Source organism: Camellia sinensis, chromosome 12, assembly GCF_055761805.1.
Source record: "Camellia sinensis isolate YWXY chromosome 12, ASM5576180v1, whole genome shotgun sequence".
In the NCBI taxonomy this organism is placed as follows: Eukaryota; Viridiplantae; Streptophyta; class Magnoliopsida; order Ericales; family Theaceae; genus Camellia; species Camellia sinensis.
In genome coordinates this window covers 30219711-30245972 of record NC_138972.1, presented here as the reverse complement: position 1 = coordinate 30245972, position 26262 = coordinate 30219711, and the positions used below count along the sequence as shown (strand labels likewise).

At 35.9% G+C, this 26262-nt stretch overlaps 1 long non-coding RNA gene across 1 annotated transcript; it reads right to left on the bottom strand.

Moving 5' to 3' along the window:
- Window positions 1-8023: 8023 nt before the first annotated feature.
- LOC145804106 (uncharacterized) lies at window positions 8024-10536 on the bottom strand. The gene is made up of 3 exons (XR_014345706.1): window positions 10430-10536; window positions 8547-8884; window positions 8024-8245 (listed from the first exon to the last, which is right to left on the bottom strand). It is a non-coding gene; the product is annotated as an uncharacterized LOC145804106 (long non-coding RNA).
- Window positions 10537-26262: the final 15726 nt, after the last annotated feature.

The following is a 26262-nucleotide window of genomic DNA, read 5'->3' as shown; positions in this document are numbered from 1 at the left end:
ATATTGACCGTCACGTAGTATAAAATATTTTATTATATAATTCATACCTCTAATACAAACTCAAATCCTAATATAATAATATATTTATGGTAAATTATGCAAATGGTCCTTATAGTTTATACAATGTGTCAATTTGGTCGATGTTATTTCAATTTGCTCGATTTTGCCCCTTAATTTAACAGATTGTGTCATTTCAGCCCAATAAATAACGGTCGTTAAGTTTGGTGGACGAAAAGTCTACACAATGTGTCAATTTGGTCCATATAGATTAAACAATGTGTCAATTTGGTCTCTGTTATTTTAATTTGCTCGATTTTGACAAGGACCAAATTGACACATTATATAAACTACAAAGACCAAATTGACACATAGTTTGACTTTTCGTCCACCAAACTTAACAATCGTTATTTATTGGATTAAAATGACACAATTGGTTAAATTAAGGAGCAAAATCAAGCAAATTGAAACAACATGAACCAAATTAGCACATCGTGCAAATTACAGAAACTATTTGTATAATTTACTCTACATTTTTTTTTATATTATGTGATAGTTGTCGTGACATTTTTTTTTTTGGGGTCTAATTTTGAATAAAAGTTAGCTTTATAAGTAAATTGGAAAAAATTTGAAACATGAAGGGTCAAAATGAAAGAAAAGAAAAACTTTAATAAGCAAATTGAGAAAATGGCCAAATATAAAAGAGACAAAGTATAGTTTATCCAATGAGGAATTATGACAAAGAAGGTATTGTAATTTCTGAAACTAGAAGTAGCAATTCATATTTTAAATAAATCTCAGGACATTTATTTGTAATTTATCCTAAAAAAGTTATAAAATTGTTTTATTGACTTGAAAAGAAATAAATAAATAAATAAATTTGGTTGCCAAATCGGAGTCTTCAGCGACCACATTTACAAGTCTTTTGTCCATATAGCTTCAAGCGAATTAGAGGGGGGTTTTGTAGACGAAATTCCATTATGTGGAAAAACAAAAGCATGACTGAGTTATAAAAAAATGAATTTAATTGGAAGCTTCTTAAAGTAGAATTTTTGTAAACAATGCTATATTCACACAATTTTTCTCTCCATGATCCCTTTAATAAGGTGGCAAAACAAAATGCATGTAAGGAGAATTTGATGAAATATTTGAATGTGGACCAACGTTTCAAATTTTGCTTGTCATGTTATTTGGAGGATTATAGAGATAAAAATTGTGTGAATGAATCATTTTTCTTTTGTAAAATGAGCTTTTCAGTATTTAAAAACACACCCTACATGCCTTTGATTTTGTCACTAGTTTTAATAAAGCTGGCATAGATAGTCTTTCCTATATTTTCATGATTAGAAACTTTTAAGTTTTTTGTGATCTTGACATGGAAGTCTACAACCACAATAAAATTACACGTCTTGAATTCTTATGCCTTGTTGTGGTCTCTGCAAACCCCTTTTTTCCACAATATTACTATTTTGTTGTGGTCTCCGCAAACCTCTTTTTTTTCACAATATTACTATTTTATTGTGGACTCCGCAAACCTCTTTTTTCCACAATATTTGGTTGCCAAATCGGAGTCTTCAGCGACCATATTTACAAGTCTTTGGTCCATATAGCTTCAAGCGAATTAGAGGGGGGTTTTGTAGACGAAATTCCATTATGTGGAAAAACAAAAGCATGACTGAGTTATAAAAAAATGAATTTAATTGGAAGCTTCTTAAAGTAGAATTTTTGTAAACAATGCTATATTCACACAATTTTTCTCTCCATGATCCCTTTAATAAGGTGGCAAAACAAAATGCATGTAAGGAGAATTTGATGAAATATTTGAATGTGGACCAACGTTTCAAATTTTGCTTGTCACGTTATTTGGAAGATTGTAGAGGCAAAAATTGTGTGAATGAATCATTTTTCTTTTGTGAAATGGTCTTTCCAATATTTAAAAACATACCCCGCATGCCTTTGATTTTGTCACTAGTTTTAATAGAGCTAGCATAGATAGTCTTTCCTATATATTCATGATTAGAAACTTCAAGTTTTTTGTGATCTTGACATGAAAGTCTTCAACCACAATAAAATTACGTCTTGAATTCTTATACCTTGTTGTGGTCTCCGCAAACCTCTTTTTTCCACAGTATTACTATTTTGTTATGGTCTCCGCAAGCCTCTTTTTTCCACAATATTACTATTTCGCTCGTGAGGCCATGACTTTATTGCCAAATTTGTTGCATACATAAATTGGATATATGTTGTTAATCTTTTTTACGTAATTAAATTTTAGTTTAGTCTAGTTTGTAATAATATTGATGTTTATTCAACAATAATAGATATTCTAAATTTTTATTTACAAAAATTAAAGTGTGATCCAATTCATTATTAATGTAAATCTAATCATATAAGAGTTAAAATTTTAGACATAATTTTTTAGTACTTATATTTTTGGTGCGAATTATTTCTTACCCATTGGAAAAAAAAGGAAAAAGTAAAAAGAAAAAGAAAAAAAGAAGGTGTTATATAAATAAGGAAAAAGTAAAGAGTAATATTTTGAATACAAAATTTAGAGAGAATTAAGTTCTTCAGAAATTTATATTTGGTTCTTCAGGGACTTTCAAGTATAGATTTTTAGAATCTAATTATATTATTTATTATATTAGTAATTTAACTATATATTTCAGTATAGTCCTCCTCCTTTCTCATTTTCTGTTTCTGTTTTCTTCTCTCCTTTTCTTCTTCTCTCCTAATCTAAGGCCCTATTTGAATCCAATCTCTCCCCCTCCCTTTAATTTCATTGGATCCCATTGTTCCATTGAATAGGCCCACCTATCACTGTTGAGCCCTATTCATGCCATTTCTAAGCCCGCAATATGATGTAGGGGATTCTATTTACATTTAAAAATTATTCAGTATATCTAATTTTTTAGCTTCCGTTTGGGAAGTTAGTTGACTTTTTACTTTTTTTGACTATTTTAGCCTGGGCTAAAAAGGTTTGGTTTGGAAAGAATTTTTTGGTTTTTTTTGATTTTTTTTTATGAGAGAAGAGTGTAATGATTATGGGTTGGATGTGATGTTTTATTTTTTGTGGCTAAAATAGTCTATTTTGTCTTTTGTGATTAAAATAGCCAAAAAAGCCTAGAAAAACTCTTCCCAAACGGACCCTTAGTATTTTTAAAAAACTTATGTAGTATTATAATTTATTTTCAATACACTATATTTTTTTTACAAACTAACCTTCAAGATAAAATCATAATTTATGATACACCCAAATAATAAACAAATTAAAAACTCAAAATTACACCATTTTAAAAAACTTTTTCAAAAATCCTTAAACAGATTTCTCATTACACTTATTCCTTTTGTTCACATACAGGAAATAGCGTCACCGACAAAGAAGAATGACGAAGGAGGATGACGTTGGCAACTCCCAACCCTCGTTACTGGTCTCTCTTTCAAACCACTTTAAAAAACCGTTTAAAAAAAAAAAATTCTTAAACAGATTTGTCATAACATTTTTTCTTCTTCTGGGGAAGTACTTGTTCGCAACTATATAGGCCAAGTAGGGCTAGTAAAGTTGGATTTTTTTTTCTAAAGCTCTACTCGGAACTTGAAACTGCTGATCAAATACCAAAATTGGTTTTGGTTACTTGGTTTTGACTGGATGGATGGATGGATATGTTGAGATCGGAGTGTCTTTTATTGATCTACAGAACCTTCACTTATGCATCTGTATGATTTCTTATCAACGAATATTTCGTTGATTATTATTTTTATTCATTGTTTGATCGGTAGTTTTCTTAAACAAAAAATAATATATGCTAGACACAGAGATTGAAAAAGAAACACTGAATTTTTTTAATTCTTTTTCCGTACAAACTTGGACTCTACAATTCTCCTTAAATAGAGAACTATCCATTAACTCCAGTACTTGAAAAATAGCAACAGACCCATGAACAATAACTAACACTATCCACTAAACCAACTATCCTAAAAACTATGACACAATTTGACACAATCCCTACATAAGCTGAAACTACATACCACTACTTTGAATAGGTCAAAGACCACTAACTTGAACTCAAACATGAAATGGACTCACTAAAACAAATCTGGACATGTTTGAATTAGATTCTCAACATGCCCCCTTAATTCAAACATGGTTGTACACCCATCATGTTACAAAACTGCTTGAATTTTTCCTCTGTCAAAGCTTTTGTGAATATATCTGACGTTTGATCTTCGGTGTTGCAATGTTCTATCTCCATTTCTTCTTTGGCCATGATTTCTCTAATGAAGTGATGGCGTATTTCGATATGCCACTACAACATATAAGATTTTTGGCGACCAATTATTTTGACTCCTAAAACTATTATTTTGGTCGCTAAATAGTTTTTGTGACAAAATTAATTCCGTCACTAAAACAGTCAGTAAAAGTGCGTCTAGGAAAGTCTTTAGCGACAAATTTTTGAAAATGTCGCTAAAAATGACAATTAGCGACCAATTTTATATTGTCACAAAATGTTTAATTTTACAAGACTAAACATTTGGTCGCTAATACTTCGTCATAAAATGTCCCAATTTGGTCGCAAAAAACAAAATAATGACATTTTTAATGACAATGATATTTGGTCGCTAAATGTCACGACCCAAACCCGCCCCTAAAAGTTTGGTCCATGACCGGCCTATATGTAGGCCTCGAAACAAAATTTTAAAATCATATTTAACCACATACGGGGCCTTAAGCGGAAGCAATATCAATAAAAGACAACATCCATTGAGCTTGTGCATACATGATGACTTAATTAGATTTAAATATTTAAATACATTCCCAGAGTTACATATACAATCACAGAATTATACAGATCTCACACAAACTTAAATAAGACTACAAAAATTACATAACTCCCAGTAATCAAAACTAAGGCCTCAACACGGAGGCGTACCCCAGGCAGCTTGGCAAATAGGTTGACCCCAATACAATTCTAGTGTCAATCCCCGATGGCTCACCTACATAAACATACATAAAAATAGAGTGAGCAAGGCTCAATGAATAATAGTACATGATAATCCAATAACTAACTTGAATCACAAGGTATACAAATGCAGAGAACTTATAGTTAATCTGATTCTGTACTAATTCCAGAACGGCCTTAGGCCCAGTCTTTAGACAGAATGGCTTTAAGCCCTTGAACAGAGTGGCATTAAGCCCTTTAACAGAGTGACATTAAGCCCTTAAACAGAATGGAATTAAGCCCTTTTTATGCATGTATGAACTCAAGAGGTGGCTCGCACGGATTCTAGAGGTGACTCGCATTGCAACACTTAGTTCCGTACAGCACTTTGTTTCATACTAACAGATCATACAGAATGACCATAGGCCCAGATGTCATAGTTTGGCCATAGGCCTCACACATGTCACAGATCGGCCGTAGGCCTCTTAACTTTCACAGAACGGCCATAGGCCTCAGTTCATATATTTATGGACTCAAGAGATGGCTCGTACGGATTCTAGAGGTGACTCGTTTATCAGCACTTAGTTCCGTACAGCACTTAGTTCTGTACCAGAAATCCTTAGGTCTTAAAGACCGAATCATCCATATGGTGTCATAGTATAGCATAACATACATGAACCATGGTATTCTCACCCTCGGGCAAGGGCCATAAGACCACGGTATTTTTACCCCCGGGTAAGGACCTTGTTCTAAGGATGCCATGACTACTTATATATATGTGGACAATCACTCATTGATTCAAAACGTAACATATCAGAAAATAGAGCATTTCTTGTCATACCATGTCATTACAGTACACTTAACAAAGACAAAACAATTCACATTCTAACGTGGGTCGCATAATGACGTTAAACCTTTGTCTTCATGTCATAGGTTCTGAACGACTTTAGGTCCATACGTAACACAACAGAATAATTTTAGATTCACGCAGACACCATTGCTCAAGGATGAACATAAGTTCTATCTATTCTTTAAGAAGTAACGTAGTATGCTGATAAATAATAGAGGGTTAATATTCATTATTGACAGAACAGAATGATTCCCAAGTCATACCGATGTACGCAAATCTTTCAGCGTTCACATTAATTTCCAATCGTCATAAATGTTCGTGTAACACTTACAAGGAACAGAGCATTAGTAACAATAATTATCAATGGTAAATAAAATGTACATTTCCGTACTATTACTCACAGTGGTAGGTCTCTGAAGCGGTGGAACGATGTCCTTGTCTTGACCTACAAACATAATGCACATAACAGAATATGAGAATAAAACCAATCTCTTTCTTATTCTTTAATCAATAGCCATGGTGGTTCTAGACTCATTAGTCCTCCATAGGTTATAATCCATGCCTCAAGATAAGAGGAAGCGATAGGAGAAAGGTTCAGACGAAGAAACGGTACAAAATCGGTAGACAGAAAGTGAGCAACTCTCACTAATTTGGGCATAACTATTTCTGTATTTAGAATTTGGGAGTGAGACCACCACCATTGGAAACTAGACTTCCGGGGCTTCATTTTAGGCTCAAGAATCACTCAAAACGGAGTCCGGATGCAAAGATATGCTTGTTCAAAGTTCGCTGAACAGAGCTGTCTCCCCGCATGTGCGGGAAATAAGGCCGCACGTGCGGGAGAACGTGCTTTTTTAGCAGATTCAATTTTGGTTTTGGTTCTGTAGCGCCGCACGTGCCGGAAGACCCGCCGCACGTGCGGCTCTGGGTAGCTTGGAGTTTGAAAATGGCTCTTTTTGCTCCAACACTTGGTTCTTCCATTCCTAAGTTTGGTTCTTAACATAAATCATTCAAAAACATGTAAAATAGCTCCATAACATGATAAACTAACATCAACCAAGTGTAATTTCATTTCAAACAAATCAATCTTTGTCTCAAAGTTCAAGATTAATGCTTAATCTTTCATGATCTTCAAGGTTCTTAAAACACAACCCACAATTCACAAATTCACTTGATTCTTGCATAATCTAAAGTTTATTTCATGATATCCATGAGCTTGAGCTCTACTCATAAACAAAATTAGAGAACTCAATTTCTAATTCCTCAAATTAGCTCAAGCAAATACATAGATAAAACCTTAACCCCAAATGGGTTTAAATTTTCCAAGATCTTTATGATTTCACCAAATTGATACTTTAAACACAAGGTTTCAAGATAGATTATCATACCGAGCTCAATCTTTATCTAGCTCTTAGCTCTCTTCAATTTCCCCTAAGTTCCATGGGTAAAGTTCCATGGGTAATATTCTTTCTCTTCCTTCAATTCTCTTCAATCACCTTCCAAGCCTCCATGGATGTTGAGAAAGTTTGCCTCTCTTCTCTCTCTCCCTTTCCCGGTTTCCTCTCTCTCTACCTTAGATATTTTTTTGGCTCAATTAGCTTGAGTTCCCCCACTCATATATCATGTCTCTAGATATAAATAAATAACAAACACATAAGCTTTCACAGTAGAGATGGCCAAACATGCCCTTACGAATCGCGAAAAATCGAATTTCAATTAAACTTCCCGGATAACCCTAAAAATTGAGCTGATCATAAATATGTCATCTGTTCTGGTTTCTGAAGCCTTTAAGGCCTTCAATTGGCAGTATTAAGTTAACCACCCAAACGTACATTAACGAATCAGACAAGTTGGATTTTCAATTAATTTTCCCAAATATGTCTAAAAAGTCCCATTAACATACCCAAGTACTCAATTGTGATTTTTGAACCTGTAAAGGTCGGTAATTTCAATTTTAAAGCCGTGACCCAACAGATAATTCTTCCATTCAAACAGATATCATTAAATTAAAAAGGCATTAACCCACAAGGACATAAGGGTAATTTCAGAAACGAATTTTGGGGTTGTTACACTAAAAGACATATAACTTTCTCTACAACACATTTTCGTCGCTAAAAATCAAAATTAAAATTTTGTAATCATTTAATCTCATAGCTTAAAATGCACAAAATTAAATGTCATCCAATCATATTAAAAAAAATTTGACATTCACATATCAAACGCACTCTATTCCCAAACCATAATGAGTATATAGAAAGTAAAATTTCACAAAAATTAAAACTGAAAGTTTCCAAATTCAAATCAAAGTAGTAACAGTTGAAATGAAGAATAGCAATAGTTTCTTCAAAGAGAATCTCTAAAAAAACATTTTCTCAACATCAATATCAGGCTTTATATCAGACAGCCTTAGCACAAGAGGCTTCAAGCTGTACTTAGGTGTGACACCCTTTGGACATCCCTACAACCCAAAATTCAAAAAGAAAAATCAAATAATAAGAATCAACATAACATAACCTCATTAAATAATCAATAGTCATTCATAATCAAATAAGTTACAAATAATGAAAAAACACGTTATCTAAGTGTACTTGGAGTGGTAGTGAGCTATAATAAGAATCAACACAACAAGAAAGTGAGTCACCTAGAATCAACACAATAAGGTTATCATAATCTAAGCACGTTATCATAATAAAATGTTCTAAATAACAAACACTAAATTGATAAATATGACAGATCTATCTAGAGCAAAAGGTACATACTATGATGGTAAATCAGAAGAAAAACCTCCCCGACTAATCTGTTGCAGCACCAAATCAATCTTGGCATTGACCTCCATGCTATTAGACTCCAAGTTGTGCACTCTTGCATTCAGTTCCTCATTGATTCTCCGTTGCTCTTCAAGCTCCCTTCTAGTTTCCTCATTTTCTATCTCAAGAGCAGCATGAGTGCGTCGACCGGATGCTGTTATACTAGGTTTAGGACCTAAACCACTTATGTAGCCAGACTTACGCCCAAACACCTCAATGGAAAGCTGCTCATCAGATAGTGGGCCAGATCCATCTTCTATAGCTTCATTCTCCCGCTCTTTAAGTTTTTTCTACAATTATTCATGAAATTAAATATAATCATTTTATATATACATTGTAACAGAGCAACTGAAGACATTGATTTTCCTATGTACTTATTCTAGAGAGAACATAATAACTGGTAGAATAGTAGAAAAAAAAAGTATGGCATGGTATAATTACTGGTAGACATTGATGAGAACATAATAACTGGTAGAATAGCAGAAAAAAAAGTATTGCATGGTATAATTACTTGTAGACATTGATTAATGGCTCTTTTATATCAGTATTGCATGGTATAATTACAATTTAGTCACAAATAACCCTTTCAGAGTTGATATTTTATAAACTTATCTCTCTATATAGCAGGTCTACAATAGCAGAAAAGTATATAAAAGAGAACCAAGAAGCACTAAATCTAGAGTAGCAAACATGGATATTTTATAAACTTATCTCTCTCTCTATATAGCAGGTCTAAGCATTTTTGTAATATCCCTCATACACTTCAGAGCAGCAAACACTACAAATAATTAACACAAACAAACCAAGATTTCCATATCCCACAAGATTTACTAACAAGCGATAATGATCCATAGAAGCAACACTATCTACTAAGAGAGCTAATTGAAATGTTTAAGTGTGAAACAATAGTAAGGAGTGAACCCAAAAGCTGAATTCTCAAACCATTTCCTAACAAGGAAGCAAATCAATCATACAAATCATACAAACCATTTCCCAAAAGCTGAATTTTCTAACTTTAAAGTATTAACAGGTTTAATATTCTCTTCAAACATGGGTTTTTAGATGCCATGCCATCCTTGTTTCTAGGTACCAGACAACCTACAGAAGCATATCAATTATAAGTTTCATTATTCACGCTTAGCAAACATTAATTAACAATACCCAGTTTATTTGAGTTAGTATAAGTTGCATTTCTAGTGCTACCCTTGGTAAGTTTATCACTGGATCATGCATGACATAGTTGATGGTCTCAGGCCCAAGTTGGACCGTGTCAAGGTTTCCAGTACAGTACTTAGATCAAGACCAGTTGCCACACCTATGTAACATGTCTTCCAGCTAAAGGTTCAGAAGTCAAAGCAGCTTACCACTTGCCTTAATGACATGCTCAATTGTGCATACAACGCCTGTGTATTGATTTACATATGTATGTCTTTTATGTGTGTATTGAGCCCAAGATGGATTATTAGGTCAAATGCCTATACAGTTAAAGCTCCTACCAAACCTTAGCCTTGCAGCAACAATGCTGCAAATATTCAAATCATACCATTTTGTCTCATAAACTTTCACTCCAATATTTCTGAACTTAAGAACAGGTGAGTAGTTCTCAATGCAAGTAACCAATAGGTAGCCTTCTCTATATTGCCAAATACCAAATACATAGCCAGGGCAGCAAGGACATAATCTAGTAGCCACTTGTAACTCAAAAACCCCTTGGATGATCTAGTCCTAATCATTTACATTGTTCATTCTTAGTGCTAAAGATTCACAACACATGAGCCTTAGGCAAGTAATCATTAATAGGAAAATACTTATATTTGACATTAGAAAATTCTTACATGTCTAATTTCAGCTTCATTATGGACCCATGCTTGCCTTTTCTGACTAAAGTGTGTATTGTGATACAAATCAACAAGTCCAAGCTCCTTTCCATCCTTGTCCCGCTGTCAAAACCTTTATAGTTAGTATCCTATGGCGTACATACATCACCAAATAAAAGAAATAAAAAAAGTGCCATGTAGACCCTATGATTTAAAGGTCAGTTGTTTACCTCATCGTATTGCACCTTTCTAAATGCCTTTGAGCCAGTTGTATGGAGGACTTTAAGCTCAAACCGATTTTCCTTGTTTTTCTGACATTTCTCTTGCATGAAGTGTAAAAATATATTCAAAAGAAATCAAGTCCAAGTGCCCAAATGCTTAGTAATAGCAGCAGCTACATGCATAGCAGCAGCCTCCACCACAGCAGCAGCTGTAGCATCATTAGCAGCTCAAGTGTGTGCAAGTGCATTACAAGTGTGTTCAACAATTACCTGGTACGTCTTATCATCCCATAATTGACACAGGTATCGCCACACCTCTTTTTCGATATCTTCATGTGGGTTTGCAAGGGCTGATTCCATCGTAGGGAAACTTCTAAAATGTTGGCGTAGATTAAAGCAGCAGGTCTTGTACTGGAGTTTCATCATTCCAAGGATAGAAGCAATAGCATAAGGTTCATTACTAAAAATGAAACCTTCCTGCCATACCAATAAAATTAAACACTTCAAAATATTAAGCAACATAATTCATAAACTAAAAGGGAATATTAAACTAGACTAAAAAAAAATTATCTTACTCGAAGGTATGCAATTAGTGTTTCTTTATCCTCAATGCTAATAAAACTCCACTTAGGCATATTTTGTGGGGCAAATTGCCTTGTGAGGGATCTTTTTACCTTTACCTTTATGAAATTTGTATCTAGGCTCCTTGCAAGTAGGGCATTTATCTTCATTTCCATACTCCTTCCAAAGCAGTACACAATCATTCTTGCATACATGTATTTTTTGATAATCAAGGCCCAAATCTCGAATTGTTTGTTTAACTTCATTGTATGAGCATGGGAGTGTTTCACCCATGGGAAGTGCATCCTTCAACAGTTCTAGCATCATCGTGAATGATTTGTTGTTCCACTTATTGAGCATCTTTAGATGTAGCAGCTTAACAATGAATGATAATTTGGAATATCGTTGGCAATTCGGATACAATTCCTGTTCTGCATCCCTTATTAATCTTGCAAATGTATTTGTTTCACTACCATGAGCATCAGACAAGTCAGGATTACAACTACTAGCTGCTTCCTCGGTATAAGCAAATGTGGATGGTCCACTATGTATGTCATGGACAATTTCTCGCACCTCGGTATTGGGAAAATTTGATTTCTCTGTCACATCATTGAAATATTCATCATTTTCACCTTCCAAGGGATCACTGTCATTGAACTCAAAGTCTTCCCCATGATACACCCACCTAGTGTAAGTTGTGACAACCCCATACGCAAACAAATGAATTTCAACATCATCTATGGTTTTTTGGATACGGTTATTGCATCTATTACACGGACACCAAATCTTACTCGTCCTTGGCTTCATATGATCACAAGAAAACATGATAAATTCTTTTATCCCATCAATGTATTGATGTAACCTTCTATTATGAAGTTGCATCCAACTCCTATCCATCCCAAAATCCCTATTACAAAGTACACAAAGACATTATCCTTAAATTCCAATATCTTGTTACTTTCTATATGTGGTCTTGAAGGAGGAACACAACTAAATTCTTGAAGAAGTTTCACTAATATGTATATCTACTTTGGATTATGTAATTCATATCTATCTTTCTACAAACATAAATTCAGGGATATATTACCAAGGCACACCAAATAACATTTGTTAAGGTACTTAAGAAAAAAAAATATCAAATGGGCCGAATTAGTCAGTCCAATGAGCTTGATAACGAGTTATGAGCTGGATAACGAGTTATCAAAAAAAAAAGGTACTTAAAAAATCAAAGCTGCAAACAAAATATTCAAATCTAGGTTCAAACAGCAACAACAATACAAAAACAACACTAGAGATTAAACTCTTCAACCAGCAAGAAAACAACCCATCCATTATCTATTCAAGCACAACAGTTTCCATGTTGCAAGGCAATTATATTACAAGCAACGGGTAATTTAAAGGTCCATATATCAAGGTCATAGACCCCCTCATAGACCATCTTATACTTTGCTACTTGTTCATGTTGTTATGTGCTTTTTTGATGAGGTTTGTTTATTTATTATTTTATCTTCTTGATGAGTTGATACATTGCACTTTGCACATTTGTTTTCGTTTCTTATGGTTAACTTTGATTTTATAGCTTACCTGTTTTTCAAGTTTTGTATGTCTGATTGTGTTTGTTCTTTTCTGCTTTTTCTCCCCATTTTTTCCATTTCTGCTTTCAATGTTAGAGTGCAACTTTATGTTTTTCTTCTAGTTATTATTAAAAGCAGATTTGAGAGGATTTAATTCGTCAAGTTTCAGCTCTAGTAGTGCATGTCTGTGGTTAGAATCATATGAACCAAAATAAATATTAGTGAAATAAATCTAGGGTCTCTTAGAATTAGGAAAAACCACTATTTCCATTTGCTGTCATCCTGTTTAGAGGTGATTTTTACTCTTTTTGTGGGTTTTCTTATTTCTCAAACCCTGTATATGATTATACTGAGCAAGTTTCTTTTTTCTTTCCCCCTTTACTCTATTAATCTCTTCTATCCCTGAGTTTTCTTCAAACTTTATCTACTAATTTGTGCTCTCATGTGATTAAGGCTTGTTTCCCTCTTTCATGCATTAGATGCATGTGTTATGATTTATGGTGTGTTAATATCTATGGTCCAAAGTTCTTTAGTGCCTAATATACCTTTGGTAGAGCCGTTAAACTACATAAACATCAAGCAAATGCATGCATGTTTATACTAAACTCTTGCTTATTATTTGTGGCCCAGTATGCATTGTCCAATTACAAATGACTGTTCACTTTTTTGCCGAATTCAAGAAAGCATTAATCCCAATTCATTCTATCTAGACTTTTGAAAATAATTTAATTCTTAGGAGAGATGAATTAGTGCAATTGAGTATAGTAGTTTTCTTTTTTCTACTTAATTCTCCTTTGTTGTAGTATGATAAAAAAAAAGAAAAAAAAGAAAAAAAAACTTATGGACTCCTTTAGAATTCATTAAAGTTGGTGACAATTGTAGAACTTGTTCTGCTTTGTTTATTTTCTGCCATTGTTTTCATTATTCAGCTTTTGTATGTAACTTCATAGCATCTTTTTCCATAGTTCATTAACAGTCACATATTATAGCAACAATCTTCACCGCCAAAATCAAAAGCACAAATCTAGTATGCATATGCATGTACAACAATATATATATATATATATATATGAAATCAAGTACCTATATAGCTCTGTTCACTCTGATTTCTTGATCAATCAGCATATGTGGAATACAGAGGAGTATATATATAGATATGTATATGATGTGTACATGTATATATAGATATGTACATGTATATATGCTGTGTCTGTGCAGAGAGAAAGAGATTGAAAACATACCAAATCGCTATTTACCTTCGGATTGAAGCCAAAGAACTCAAATCGATTCAGAAATGAGGTGAAGATTGATTTTGATACGAGGCGGCACAAAGATCGATTCGGATTGAAGCTGAAGATCGATTGAGTCCTAGCTGAGATCGATCGAAGCTGAAGATTGATTGGGTCCTAACTGTTTTGAGCACACAGATCGATCGAAGCTGAAGATCGATTGAGTCCTAGACAGAGGAAATAGCTGAGACTGATTGTGCCCTAGCTGAGATCGATTGTAGTAAAGGAAGGAATCCAGCTTAAGAATGCATGTATTTGACAACTGGAGGAGGGATTGATCGAGTGAAGCGCGTATTTGATGACCTTTAGCAACCAAATTAATTCGTCTCTAGCTTTTGCCTACCTCACACACGGGGTCAAGTGCTCAAATCAACATAAACTTTAACTTTTTTGGTCCCTAAAAGTCTTCAAATAATTTTTTTTGGGCTATCATAAAAGAATATACGGTGTTTGTATAATTTTCTCTTAAAATTTATTTTGGTCTCTAAAAGATGGTTTTTAGAGACTAAATTCAATTGGTCTCTAAATATTAGTCCCTAAATCACTAATTTCTTGTAGTGTGCTTAGTCCTTCCTTGATGCACATGATTCTTTGTCGTAGCGATAGTAAAGTTGTTGTCACAAAACAAACATGTTGGACTACTTTGTTTCTCCTTTAAATCACAGAGGATCCTTCGTAGCCAAATTGTATGGCAAGCTGTAGCGGTGGCAGCAATATACTCTGCTTCAATGTTGGAAAAAGCCGTAGTTGTCTACTTCTTTGATTCCCATGATATAACTCCAGAGCCAAGGATAAAGGCGTAGCCTGTAGTGATTTTCCTGTCATCTATACAACCTGCCCAATTAGTGTCAATGAAAGAAATCAATTTAAAGTTAGTGACTTTGGAATATTTTATTCCAAAATTGAGAGTGCCTTGAATGTATCTTAAAATCCTCTTTGCTGCTCCAATATGATGCTTGGATGATACATGAACGTGGAAACAATACTCATAGCAAACATAATATCAGGTCTTGAATGAGTAAGATATATCAAATCTCCAACCATGCTTTTGAAAGTCCTCTCATTTGCCAACTCATCTTCATCCACCAAAAGCAACTTCTCATTTATGTTCATAGGTGTCTTTGTGGGAGTACAATTTTCCATGCCAAGCTTTTTCAACAAGTCCATGGCATATTTCTTTTGACATATGAAAACGCCACTTGAGTTTTGAATTACTTCAATGCCGAGAAAATAGTGCAAAAGACCCAAGTCAGACATTTCAAAGTTTTGCATCATGCTCTCCTTAAACCATTTCATCAAGTCAAAAGAATTCCCAATATATATCATATCATCAACATATATGCATACAATCAAGATATCATCATGCCCTTGAGTTCTCACATAAAGAGTAGGTTCACTAACACTTCTATGAAAACCATTTTTTAAAACATACCTGTCAATCTTGCTATACCATGCTCTTGGTGCTTGCTTGAGCCCATAAAGTGCCTTCTTTAGTTTGTATACTATATGTTCCATCCCTTCAATCACGAAGCCTTTGGGCTGTCCAACATATACTTCCTCCTCAAGCTCTCTATTAAGAAACGCAGACTTGATATCTAGTTGAAAAACTTGCCAGCTTCTTTGAGCCGCTAAAGCCAAGATAGTTGTAATATTATCAATTTGAGGAACTGAGGCAAATGTTTCAAGGAAATCAATACTTGGCTGCTGTGCATATCCATTTGCAACGAACTGAGCTTTTTGCATTTGAAGATTTCTATCAAAATTAAACTTGGACTTGTAAATCCATTTAAGTCCAATAGCTTCTTTACCGGGAGGTAGCTCTACCACGCTCCATGTTTTATTCTTCCCTACCACCTTTATTTCTTCATTCATTGCATCATACCATTCCTTTGTTACTGCATCTTCAAAATAAGTAGGCTCTATGGCAAAGCAAGAAAATTCACATGAATCATATATATTAGCAAAACTTCTCACTTTTCTAGGAGTAGAATCGTAAGAAGAATCAGGTAGATTACTAGGACTTATTGAAGGAATCACAGGGGTAGGTTGTTCACTTGGGATAACTTCATCTTCATCCCATCTCCAAGCTTCGTTCTCATTAAAAATTACATCTCGACTTATGATCAATTTTTTGGCAATAGGATCGTAAAGTCGATAGCCTTTTGTCTCATTGTAGACACAAATTTTAAAACATGAAGTGCTTTAACACATTTCAAAATTTTATATTACAAATGTCCACTGTTTAGTTTTTGGACTAAACAATGTTGATTATTTGAATCGCAGGTTTCTATTTCTGATCTGTATTCCAGAACGCTAATTACACATTTTATATAAATGAAACTTCTGATTAATGAAGAACAAAATAAATAACAGAAGACAATTTAAGAAAAATAAATATTTTATTGAAATTATTATCGGTTTTGAACCCTTGAATACAAAGTACAATTCTTGGGTTTGGAACCCTTTGCCTATTCATCACCATTCTACGTTTGTAGCGTAGGTTCTTGAGTTCTCTAGGCTTTTTTTCTTCTTTCTTGTAATGCCTTATTTAGCTCTTGATTTCTTTCTCTCTCTTTTTCTGATTTTCTCACTTCTGATTTTCTGATCCTTGATCTTGTGTGATGGTCCTCATATTTATAAAGGGCCATCTAGGTGATATGAATGCCTCATCTTCAATTTGAATTTCAAATTGAACTATAGGGCCATTTGAATTTTGAATGATAGTGCTATATGATTAATCGTATATCTGATTAACCGGATTGATCTTTGGGGTTTCATTCTATGTGGTGTCCTTATTGTAGGCTCAACAGGTGTCATCTTTCGTAGGCTCCATGTGTTAGTTGAGCATCTTGAATAACGCCGTTGAGATATGGCGTTGTTTTATTTATACACTTCAATGGAACAAGTTGATCATTTTAGGAAGTGATTGCCTACAACAATCTTATCATAGGCTCTATGTGTGTCACTGACTGTATTTGAAATTTAAATATAAATTTGGTTGAAATTTATAGGCCAACAAATGCCCCTTCGTGACTTGCACAAGTGAATTTTCTTAACTGTGCGAATCACGACAAATTGACATTTTTATCTCGATCCTCTTTAGGTCTTGGATGATTATTTCTTGGCTTTGGTCCCTGGCCCTTTTTAATGGGTTGATTGCTCCTTATAGAGTCTATGGGCCTTTTGTTTTTTTTTTGTTGTATGGGCCCCTTTTTATGGACTTTGGGGTTTTTTTTTTTTTTTTTTTTTTTGGAAGTGAAAGGTCATGGGTAAGGCCCAAGAGTTTAACTGGGCCTTTCTTTTGTGGGCTTCTTCCCTCTTGGATTTATTTCATGTAAAGCCAAACTTGCCACCACTTCTTTTGCAAGAGTCTTTTATTTATGAGACTCCTTAACACACACACACTCTCTCTCTCTCTCTCTCTCTCTCTCTCTCTTTCTTTTGCCACTGATTTACAGAATCAGTCCAATTTATTTTATTTTAATTTTTATTTGTTTATTATTTTTTTTGGATAGGAGCTTGCCTAAATGAAATATGATGGATTAGCATTGATAGGATTTCAAATCCTATATAAACTCTTGCTTCTTTGGAGTATTTTAAGAGACCACTACCTCTTTTCTTAAGCAAAACTTTTTGCTTTATATAATACCCATTCATGCATGCAACCCATATATATATTTTTTCCTGCTGCCCTCCTTTTTTTTCCTGCAGATTTGGTGGTGCATATGGGTCTTCATTATTTTAGTGTCTTTCCAACAGCTTTCCAACAACAATTGTTCTTTGAGGATACAAAAGATTACCCTTTACTCCCCTTATATCAAGTTTGCTTTGCTTCTTTTCTAGTTCTTCTTTCTTATATTTTGCTTTTTTGTAAAGCTTAATGGAATAGAAAGAAACTTTTAGCAGAATGAACATTTATTTATTTATTTTTGTACAGCAGAAACCTATTTGTTGCTGTGTTGTTTAGCAACAAATATATATGTGTGTATATATATATATATATATATATATATTTGCTGCCAGCGTTTAAAACCATGAGACCAAACAAAGACTTCTTTTTTTATATGATGGCAAAAACTGCCACGAAGATATATGGCCTAAAAAACAGCCCATTTTGCTAGCCAATAAATCCACGTAGTCCTTGAAATCAGGACAACCATGTAAGCAAATTTTTTTTTTTTTTATAATTTTTTTTTTAGACCAAACAGCTTCTTTTTCCTATGCTTTAGTTTCCACATGATTCTTCTTTTTTGTATGTTATAGCATCAATCTGTTTGTTGCTATGCTATTTGGCAAACTCTATTATATATATTTTTTCAAATGGCCTAAAGAACCTGAGACCAACATGACCATAACGGTTTTGGTGGAGCTGAAACCAGTAGGTTTATGAATATATATATATTTTATTTTTTATTTACAGTAGCAACCTCTTTTATTTTTATTTTTTTTCGCATGGGCCTTTTTTTAGGGGCTCCTTATAGTCCATTGGCCTCTTTTTTTTCAAGTGAAAGGTCATGGGTAAAGCCCAAGAGTTTAACTGTGATTTTCTTTTGTGGGCTTCTTTCCTCTTAGATTTATTTCATGTAAAGCCAAACCTGCCACCACTTCTTTTGCAAAAGTCTTTTATTTATGAGACTTCTCACATTTTTTTTTTTTTGATGATGATGCTGAGTCCTCTTTTTTTTTTTTACTTAGCCCTATAGCAAAATTTCTTTCTACATGAGACCCTCTTTTATATATATATATATATATATATAACCTGCATGAACCCCCCCTTTTTTTTACCTTCCAATAGAAGTTTTTTCTCCATGAGCCTTTTTATACCCCATATGAAACCCCTTTTTTTATTTTTTATTTTTTATTTTTACATTCAAGCAGACAAGCATGCAAAAAAAAAAAAAAAAAAAAAAACTGCACCTTTTTTTTTTTTTTTGGCAACAACCTCTTTGTTGCTGTGTTATTAGTAGATTTTTTGTAACAGCCTGTATACAAGGTCCTTGCTTGTGGACATGACCAAGGACCCTGCTGTTTATATCCTTGAACAAATGAGGAACAGTGACATTAATTATCGACCAGCACGATCCCAAGCTACAAAAATCTACTTTCCCTTTGACTTCTTTTGCTAAACCCTCACAAATTTTCAGCCCCTTTTGTAGAAATTTGTCCCTCTATTTTTTTTTCCTTTTTTTCCCCCGCCTTAAATCTAATCTAATCAAGGGCTGCCCCCCTCGTGATTCATGCAAGTGATTTTAACTGTACGAATTACGAAGTCTTTTTTGTGTGCAATCATTTCATGTCTTTTTACCTCTTTTGCAGGCAACACGCAAGGCGTCAGAGTTTGTTTGCAGGTATCATTGCCCCTTCCAGCCTAATGGCAATGAGTAGCTTGAATCTTTGGCAGTGATTGTGTCCTTTCACCCCAACGACTTGATTCCTTGGCAGTGATTGTGTCTGTCACCCGCAATGGCTTGATTCCTTAGCAGTGATTGTGTCCTTCACTCCAATGGCTTGATTGCTTGGTAGTGATTGTGTCCGTTACCCCAACGGCTTGATTCCTTGCCAGTGAATGTGTCATTCACCACAACGGCTTGATTTCTTGGCAGTGATTGTGTCTGTCACCCTAACGGCTTCATTCCTTGGCCATGAATGTGTCCTTCACCCTAACAGCATGATTCCTTGGCAGTGATTGTGTTTGTCACCCCAACAGCTTGATTCCTTGGCAGTGATTGTGTCCGTCACCCTAACGGCTTGATTCCTTGGTAATGAATGTAACCGTCACCCCAACGGCTTGATTCCTTGCCAATGATTGTATCCGTCACCCTAACAGCTTGATTCCTTAGCAGTGATTGTGTCTGTCACCCCAACGGCTTGATTCCTTGTACCTCAATTTATTTCATTATGTATACATACTCGTGGAACTCTTTTCTCTTTAGATCATGCCACATTGCAGAATCCGTGGTCCACTTATGGAAATCACAACTTGTCTCCTCCCATACCTAAGTCTCTTCAAGTCGTACACCAAGGTATACTTCATTCATCCATATATATATATATATATTATTTTTACTTTCTATGTGTTTTCATTGAATGTCTCCTTCTATTTTCACAAAAATTACTTCTGATACATTGGAAGAGGCAGATGAAATTACTTCTGATACCTCGAAAGAGGTCCAAATTCTTGTAGATTTACTTGAAGCAAATGGGGTTAACAAATTATTTGACTAACTTGAAACACCCCTTGCTCCATCTAGCTTTCTTTTGGGGACTTCCTCTAACGAAGTAGCCATCCATATTTAGAAAGGTTTTACTATTTCTCTCCAATCAATGACAGATGTTAATGTCATGATTGCTATAGCAAACAACGTTTTCATGATTTTGAAGAGTTTGGGTATAGACTTCACCTCATTTTACGAGAAGGTGAAGATATTTCTTGGGTGCTTTGCTTTGAAAGCCCAATTTGCAGATTCTTCAAACTTGTCTACTGCAGAATTTGAGGCCTAATACCATGAGAAGAAGCTTCATTTTGACAAAGTTTCTGGCGAACATGAACAGTTGTCTGCTTCAATTATCAAGTCGAATGAGCACATTGTGGGTCTTAATCAAAGGATAGGTGAAGACAAGGGGAGCAATAACAAGAAAAGCTACTCTACTCACTAAACTTATGAATGGATGGCTAATACTACTTCCAATCACACCCAGAAAGGGTTTAAAATACATATGAATTAGATAGTTAGAGTTAAGGAAAACAATAAAGTAAAGAAATGACTATCAACTCAATGGATCGGTGGCTAAGGCTACTCCCTCCCCATCCATGAGGACTTACAACAATTACATAATGGAAATAAAGCTAGAAATGAAGGAAAAATGAGAGAATAAGATCAAAGATGTCAAGGATTCATCTCTTAAATAGGATGAGTTCTCTCTTATTCACAAACTCCCTTTTGGGCCCCTCAAGAGCATTTAGGTGTGTTCTTTGATGTTCAAAATCCTTTGTTCAGAGCTTAGGATCAAGTTTTAATGGAGTGTTTGATGCTAAAAGGTGAGGGTAGTAGGTAGGAAGTAAGACAAAAAGAATGAAAAGCTCTTAAGCTTGTTATATGCCTTGGGCAAGTTTTTTAACCCTTTGAAATGAGCTGTCGAGCTCTATATATAGAGCTCGGGTCATAGATATCTAAGATATTTGTGGTAGGTAAGTAAAACAAGCTGAAATTCTTGAAAATGTTTTGTACCCAGAACATTCAGCTGGCCGAGCTTCTTAGTGATCGGCTGAGTGCTTTTATAGCTAGCCATCATATGGTGTTCGGCCAGTGACTGGCCACATTGTCAGATCAACAAGAGTAGGTTAGCTTGAATTAAAGGAAGAAACATGTATTTCAAAGGATTTTATCCCTCTCATTCATTTCCACTATATTTTTTGCTCAGTTTGTTTGAAAGAATACAACGCTTTGATTTTGAAAATATAAGCCTTAAAACATTATGGCAACGTCTGGAGTTGCACCACTAAAAACTTGTTTTAAAACAGGTTTCTTTTTTGGTCAAAAACATTTTGCCCAAAACAGGCATTGGATGGTTTAAAGCTTGATCCTTAGGCTTCTTGCCGCGAAACTTGTAAAGATTAAAAAATCTCATCTTCATCATCAGGAACACAAAAGGGAGTGCCCAAGTCTCAAGGCTAGTAAAAAATGGGATGTCTATAGTTGCCCCTTTTTGACAGAGCTCGGTGCATTATTTCATGACGTGAGTGAATGTCAAAGGCCAAACATGACCTTTTTTGATGAGGGCGTAAAAATTGACAAACAAACAACATGTAGATAAGAACTTGGTTGAACTAGAGAGTTGCCTACATATCCCTTTGCAAAGAATCAAAGTAGTGTAGTTCAAGGGCAGAATGCAAATGCCATGCTCAAAATACATTTTAAAAAGGTTGGGCTTATGCGACGTGCTGTCATAGTTTGTTAATTGGGCTTATGTGTACCACATTGCCAAAGTTTTGAAAAGCTTGATGATGCGAATGCCACATAGGGTGATGTGGTGGAACAAAGATAAAGCTATGAAGATGGCAAAAGAAACCTACAAATGACACAAAGCAAGTTAACCACTGTGGAAAATATGAAGAACGATGCACACCATACATAAGCATGCAATACATGAGAGAAATGCAACACCCACTCATGCTGTAGGATGAGAGGAAAAGAGAAAAGGATAGCCATAGCCAAAGTCACATATGACCATCAATCATAGCAACAAGGAACCCCACAACATACTCCAAACAAACCGCAACACAAAGGGAGGAAAGATGATGTTAACTGCCAATGCACACAGAGAGCAGTATTAACTGAGGATGGTGTTAATTGCTGACCCCACAAGGGGCAGTATTAACCAAGGGTTGTGTTAATCGCCAAACCCTACAGGGGTAGTATTAACCGAGGGTGGTGTTAACCGCCAACCCCACAGGGGGCGGTATTAACCGAAGCTAGTGTTAACCACCAACCCTGTAGGGGACAATATTAACTAAGGGTGGTGTTAACTGCCAACTTTGCAAGGGGTGGGATTAACCGAAGGTTCATACCTTACATCCTTCACACACGTGGCGAGTGATTGCAACAATAGAAGCATTATGCCGCTGAGGCAAATACAGGAAAACACAACAAAAATAGGACTAACTTTCCTCTCTTTGCGTACTTCAGAACAATTGCACCTAAGCACCAATAGGGATAACAACCAGACACCACTAGGCTGCCATTGCATAGCTTTAAACATCTTTTCTCCAACATACTGTTGAGATCATTTGGCCGGCTAGAAAACTGGTTGGCTGAATGGAGTGGTCGGCCAGACCAATCAGGTTTTTACAGGGTAAGAATAGTCATGTCACAGTTTTAAAAGTTTATAAAAAGGCATAACCGTGTAACTTCCATTTACTTCTGTTCGAATCCGTTTCTCTAACTCTTTGAACTCCTTTTTGATCGCTACCTATGGCTGATGATGACCTTTTTCCATTTCCTCCCAACTCTCCTATTGGTTTCAAAGAACTTAACACACCCACAAACAATGACACTTCTTCTGACAATATTATAACTAAGGCGATCAATATGGCTATTACTGATGGTATTGATCTAGAGCTCGTATTCATGGTTATATATGCAAGGAGATATGGTTTAGGACAATCTTGTGGAGGTGCCAGCAATAGCAGACATACGATAGGTGATGAGCCAGTATACAGTCCCCAACAGGCTCCTCATGAGCGACATGGTATGGGGATTAGAGGCCGTTGAAGCTGAGGAAACAACCCAACTTCAGTATCCCCACATATTCCAGACACCCACCACGAGGTTTGGTTACCTCAAGAATTGATCATCTTCTTCTGAATAGTTCTTATTATGACATTTCCTCTTTTTTACAAGATGGAGTGACCTTGCCTGAGGTGATTGTCATCAGTAGTGATGATGATGATGATGATGGTGATGATGTGCCTTATGGACCCTTTGATTACTCTTTTGCTGGAGTAGCATTTGCGGCATGGGGCTAGTGGTGATGCCGACGGCCCTAATGGAGCTGGCCGCTATCTACCAGGATGGTGACTCCAGCCGCTTAGTTGTATTTACTTATGCTCAACTTTTTCCTTATTTTTCCCCTTCCTATTTCTTTGTATAGCTCATAGGAACTTCAAATGTAATCACCTTAATTGCCATGTGGCATATTGTAATTGCTTCTATAAATAACTTGTGACGTTTGTGGCCCATATATGTATAAACACTCTTTTTCTTGTGGATGACTTTTATTTACTCTACTTCACATCTGAACATTTGTATACATGACTAAACACCCTTTTCTCTCTTAAATCCTGTAAATGCCCTCCTACTCCTGTCATAACACTCTGAAACTCATTAGTGAACTTGGACCAGTTTCCCTTGAGCCTGTCGGCTGGTACCATGGTTGATCGGCCAAATACAAATTCGGTCAGTCCATTTGGGGTATTCCAGAGTTGGTCTTGACTTTTCCACTCCTGACAGTTTGTCAAAGGGTGGTGCTTTGACAAAAAAACCTTCTACTACCACCAGAAGTGGCTATTTATGTGGCCTGATATGCATTCTCTTACTTTAAATGGTTCACAACCTCTTTCTCCTTTTCCTTTCCAGTGTCTCTTGAGATATAGATTCTTCTCATTACTTAGGCTTTGCTGGTTTGTCTAATGAGAACTCCGATGATGCCGTAGTTTCTAACTTGGAGGTAATACGCTCAAGAGCTCCTTCCAATGGTCAGGGAGGTGGAAGAAGGCCTGTCCGTAGGAGAGAGGAGCCGTAGGTGGTCTAAGAGGAACCCACCGTTGACAACGGAAGAAGAGTTTGCGACCGCGACAAAGTTAACAGCCAATCCTTGAGCTATGCTCGTGCCCACGACCTTTTTTATGGACTTGGCCAAATGCTGACTCATGGCCTCAACCAAAGTTTCTTGCGCATGGGGTCGTTGCCTTATCCTATCAACTTGCTAGAGGTAAAACACCCTGACTTTGCAACTCACTTCCTACTCTACAACGTCATTCTTTACTTCTTTCTTTAATAACATGGCTCTCTTGGTTTTAGGATAAAAACTTGGAATCACTCCGACTTGCCACTCCAGATTCTCTAATGGTGAGCAGTAATAAAGAAATTGACACATGAACCGTTTCTGGCATTGAGGGAAACTCTAATGACCATGGTGATTCCAGTGATGACGGTGATGCACCGGGAAACCTTTCATACACCTTGTAGCACTGGAGCCTTTCTCCCACAACTTAGGCTAACTCCAGGCATCCCCTTTCTTCATGTTGCTCCTCGAAGGACAAGGGATGCATCTTTGTGTATATACAAACCTCAGTGCATATGAAATAAGGATGTTTAGGACTTGCATGTCCTAGAACCACACCTTTTGTTGCTTTGGAATGACTAGGAGCTCCTCTTTGGCTTTGAAAAACTCTTGTAATCCTCTTGTGTTTAATAGAAATCTTCTTACGCATCAATCGACTTCCCTTGTTTGCATAGCTCCGTCACTTGACATGTTAACTTCACACTAAGCCTGATTGGCATCAACTCTTCCCTCTAGGCCAAAACACAGCTCATTCGGACAAAAGTATGACTCTACCCATACAAAAGGCCCTTGCCAGTCACTTATTTCGGTTGCTGGCCATGAAACTGGTGGGCAGAACATATGATGGGTCAGCCGGTTTTTTCGATTTTTTTAGGGATAGTTTTGTTTTTTTGCCTCCCAAAAAGTTTATAAAAGCAAACCAACAACTTATTTCAACTTCACACCATCCAAAAACATCTTCCCTTTCTTTTTCACTCTCTCTCTCTCTCAAGATTTCCTCTCTTCCTCACATTACCCAATGCCCCCACGCCCTTTTTTTCTTTGAAACTGCCACTTTCCTCTACACTTTGAACCGATTGGTTTGTGATTTGTTGGCGTTTCAAGTTTCCCACTCCTCGTTGTATGTTCCACACATCCTGGCTTAGCCTCTCACTCACTCCCTTTGGTTCCTTGCTTTTCTCTTTGTTTTTCAGGGTTTTTGGGTCCCTCAAGTGGTCTTTTGGCTTTCTTCCTCTCTCTCACCCATTTTTGGCTCACCCACACCTATTCTTTCTTAATGGATGCTGATATCCCTCATGAGGATGCTCCTCTTGTCTTTCCAAAGATTGGTGTGCTTCCTCCGGCCCCCGATGCTAATGTATGTCGGCTCTCCTTTTTTACGCCTCGCCTTTCAGAAGGTTTGAAATGAAAGGCCTCACAGTTCGGACTCCCACAGTTCTAAATCTAATCTCACAAGTGCAATGTGAAACTGATAATCACCAAAGAGTCTAAATCCGGAAAATCTTTTTGAAAAATTGATTTTAAATCAATTAATGCCAAAATTGGACTGCTTTGCCAGATACAGAGTCGCCACCTAAATATTTTATTTTTGGAAAAATTTGGGAAACCCTGACTCGTGCCAAAGGCCACGTGTCCGTCATCACCAAAGTTGCCTCGGCTCGAGAACTTAGCTACAACAGGGGAAGGTCATGAATTGAGCACCCCAGCTCGCCCGATCAAAGATCGGCCTCTAGTAATCATGATATGGTTTTTTTATAAACATTATGTGCCCTTGTTCTGGCTATTAAACTAGCATTACTATGTGATGCGCACATCCAAGTATAGACTAGTTTGCTCAATTTGGAACAATTCAACTCATGTTT